Below are 4107 nucleotides of genomic sequence, written 5' to 3'. Positions count from 1 at the left end.
GAGTCAGAACTGCCGGCATTGTAGTCTACTCTCCCAGGATCAGGAAAGGTCGTCCATAAAATGTGCTGCACACATCTGAATATTTGGGTTGAAGTGTTCTGGAACAGTGTTGTAAATACAACTTAACCACTGATTTCTAGTCGTGTCCAGTTTTGGAAACTACTTTGTTTGGCCTTCCAAAAATTTCACAGCGTCACACACGGTGGCCTTGAGTGAGCGGCAGCGGCCTAGAGTGAGCAGAAGCCGGGGGCTAGCATGAGGAACGGCCAGAGGGCTAGAGTGAGCAGAGGTGGCGGATTCGACGAAGGAGCGTCCGGCGGGCTTGCGGCAACCACATGTGACGACCCCGGGCTGGACTCCACTTCGTCCACGGTGAAAGCCGATCCGGCGATCCACAGCGCAAAGTTGTAGTATTTCCTCAGCAACCAGCACGGATCAGCTCCAGGCATGACGAAGCAGATATCATCCTCTTTTGGAAGGCCAAACAAAGTAGTTTCGCTTTCACAACGAATCACACAGCGCCTTCACGACATGGCGGTGGCAACAACAATACCGAGAATAAAAGTTACGCCTTCTTTCTTTGCGTGAACATTTGGGCGGCGTTATGCAAATCTTACAACATAGTTATGTAGATATGTGGGGGCGTGTTAGAACGAGCCATTTTAGGTAGGTGTGGCTGACTCTTAACTTTTATAAAGAATATCTCTTTGGATTTGAGACTTTAGTCTTTGCAACTTTACAGATCTTCTTTATGCACCAAGAGCTTGTAACACTCTGAAGAGAAAGGAAAAATTGAAATTGCATCATATGACCCCTTTAAAGAAAAACAACTGGTACTGAAACTACAGACTTTACCCTTTTTCCTAGCTTAGTACTCACAGTGCCTTTGGGAAGAGATAACATAACTTTTTAGAGCAGTCTGTTTTTCCACAGGGGCAGGAGTATTTTGATTGACGTGTTTGCATAACTGGGCTGTCTGTGGTGTTAGAGGGTCTGAAAAATCAGGTCAGCCAAGGAAAGTAGCGCAGCTGCAACTGCTGGCCCCCCTTGCATGACTTTAGACCTTAGGCCATCACAAAGATACCTTTATGCAGAGAGCCACTGAGTTCAGGGGAATGAGGGAGAGCACACACACATACACTCACACACACACTGTGAACACAACATGTCAGAGCACAAGGAAGAGTGGTATGGCTAAAGTATGTTCAAATGGAAACGTGAAAGTGCAAAAGGCTACATTGCAATGTTATTTGGGTACATTTGCAGAGAACTATTTGGGGAAAATACACATTTCGGTTTAAAATAGAGTAGACTCTCAAAGCACAGTGGCACAGAAACAGATGGAGTCCCGACATCTCAAACAGGAGGAGTTTAAAAAACTCTCCGTGTAGACGGTTACCAAAAACCTTTGTTTGTAATGGATCAAGAAAGCACTGGGAAACAACACCAAAATCCATCTCATAATCACCGAAGTAGCCACAAGGGTCATGTAAACATTTTCAATCAGAAAAATAATTTTATGGACAGAGTATTCTTTCCTGGAATAAGTATGTTTTCATTCACTGAAATATTGCATTGCACATGCAAGAAAAATTACATGCTAATTCCTCTGTTTTGAAAAGAATAACCTCAGTCAATTTTATTGCATTTTTGAATTTCTTTCTAGACTTTAAGCGTCATGAGAATGACCAGATGTGGCCCAAGCTTCCTTTAGAGGTTTAGGTGGTTGATATTGATATCATCTAACAATGTAGTGGCCCCTGGCACAATATCTGCAGTATGCCACTATGAAGATCCAGAGCACTTGTTATAAGTCAGACTCTTGTTACATTTACATGTAATTACAACAAAGCAGAGATCTCTCCAGGTTCATTTTCGGATATTATATAGTCATTTTATTACATTTACATTTAATCATTTAGCAGACACTTTTATCCAAAGCAACTTACAAATGAGGAGAAGAATAGAAGCACTCAGACCAACAAGAGAGCAACACTGTACAAGTGAGTGATGTTCATGGAGAACATCGGACAGCCAGGGGGCAGAAGGATTGTCTAAGCAAGATGTTAGAGTGGAGCAAAGAGTGTCAGTAGCAGTGTTAGTGTCCAATGCTGAAAACTGATAGGGTGGAGGACGTGAGGATGAAACCATAGAGGATAGGCGAGAGGGAGAGGGTGAGCATAGGTTACGCCAAAAGGTGAACTGCAGAGAATTGTGTTGTGTCAGGAGTCAGTTTGAGGTTAAAAGTGATGAGGAAGTGGTCTGAGGTGAGGTGTGCAATGGAGTAATTAAAGTGTTGTCAGTGGAGCAGTAGCGTGTGTAGATAAGGTCCAGTTGGTTACCTGATTTGTGAGTAGCTGTAGTAGACACTCGCTTGAGGACAAATGAGGCAAGCAGAGTGTTGAAGTCAGCAGCCTGGGGTTTTCTATGAGCGATACATTTTATTGAATCGAAAACATACAGTGTGATCAGTGTAGTTCAAGTTTGAGTGAATGATATTATGAACTGGGTTGTTTTTAGTGAATCAAACACATACTGTACAGTGGAACCAATGTAGTGTGATTCCTGAACAAATCACTCTAAAGATTTTTTTTTTTTTCATCAAAAACATAAAACATGACCAGTGTAGTCCGATTACAGAACAAATGACTCCTATGAGGTGATTCTTTTTAATGAACCAAACTCATACCACTTACAACTGTAAGACGTACCACAGTTTGTTTTTGTTTAGTGTTGTTCTAAAATATATTTAAACATTGTCATTGTTCAAAATGTTCTACTATTCTGTTCCACTGAAAAAATATGAAGACATAATGGCATAACAGAATTTTCATTTTGTTTGACTTATTCCTTTAAAGCTAAGCACACACAAAAACACAGAATAGAGTTAAAGGATTTTAGACAGGGCTGTGGTTAAGATTATTCTGTTGATTGGCGTGAGAAATTGGTCAAAGGTTTTTGTTTTTAGATTGGTATCCGATTTCAGTCTCAATCTTTAATATTTGTTCATTCTTAAGTGACAGCAACGCTGCACTTGTTGTTTCCATAATACTGGTCCGACAATCCTGAGAGACAGCGAGTGTCTCAACTTCGCGTGTTAAGGACCAATAGACAAGAGAACTCTTTTCATCTAATTGTAGTCAACAACAAGTAAGGAATGTTTCTCCAGTTTTTGAAGTCTTTCTTCAAAAGCTCACTGGATCTGCTGGGGGAACGTAGAGCATCATGTTAGGTCTGCAGTAATCTGGCCTCATGGGCCAGAGGGGAGAAAACATTCCAGAAATGTTTCCCAGTGACAATGATAATGACCCTAAGATTGAAATCTGTGTACAGGTACATGCTGCTCAGGGACTGTGGGCTGATATCCTCATATAATCCTGCATGAAACGGCCAAGGAAAACCCCTCTGCTGTCCGTAAACGATACCTCCTTTGGTAGGTATGACTGTTTCGATCAGATGTACTGCCAGGAAAGGATATGTGTATAATTAAAATCTTTCCAGATTGCAGCGCTGCACAAACCTACAAGAGCCTGAAGAGTTTACATCATACAGATCAAAACCTAACATGCAAAAAACAGTATCAGATATGTCTTTTTTGAGGAGTTGCCAGGGTTTTTTAATCTCTTCCAACTCCTTAGATGGTGTACAACATTGTGATTTTTTTGTTTTTACTTTTTCAGCCTTTGAATTGCATTACAAAGAAATTAATTCTCAAATAATTATTCCTACCTACATAGATGTTTTGTTATTTGAAGAAACATCTAAAGAGACATGAAATCCCAGACTTAAGTTTAACACGCAAACGCTGCATTCCAGCAAAGCTTGACGGTCTCAAACGAATTCATTTCAACACCTGATCTTATTCTGTTGAAACAGCTTGGACCCTCATATAACATATACTTCCAGTTTTACTCCCATTTGAGGCCTGTGGGTGCCTCTTTAATCTGTGACCTCGCCATAGACCTCATGTAAGACTGACTCCCTCTCTTCCCTTTTCTCCAGGCGTTCAGACGAGTCTCTGTGCGAGTGTCAGGTCGTGTATACCTCAGCTGCTCCGTGGGCAAGACAAGCAGATCCCTGTTGATACTTGCAGTAGTCAATGGATTC

At 41.3% G+C, this 4107-nt stretch overlaps 1 long non-coding RNA gene across 1 annotated transcript in view; it reads left to right on the top strand.

The window, feature by feature from the left end:
- The window catches only part of LOC107668203 (uncharacterized), a 33595-nt gene extending 29488 nt beyond the window's left edge, over positions 1 to 4107 (top strand). The window contains exons 3-4 of the long non-coding RNA XR_001631870.1: positions 3334 to 3433; positions 4003 to 4107. This is a non-coding gene — a long non-coding RNA (uncharacterized LOC107668203). The remainder of the gene's footprint in view (positions 1 to 3333; positions 3434 to 4002) is intronic.

This window comes from Sinocyclocheilus anshuiensis, unplaced genomic scaffold, assembly GCF_001515605.1.
Source record: "Sinocyclocheilus anshuiensis isolate Anshui unplaced genomic scaffold, SAMN03320099.WGS_v1.1 scaffold1341, whole genome shotgun sequence".
NCBI lineage: Eukaryota > Metazoa > Chordata > Actinopteri > Cypriniformes > Cyprinidae > Sinocyclocheilus > Sinocyclocheilus anshuiensis.
The sequence above is the reverse complement of the archived record's forward strand: the minus strand, read 5'-3'. Positions and strand labels throughout refer to the sequence as shown.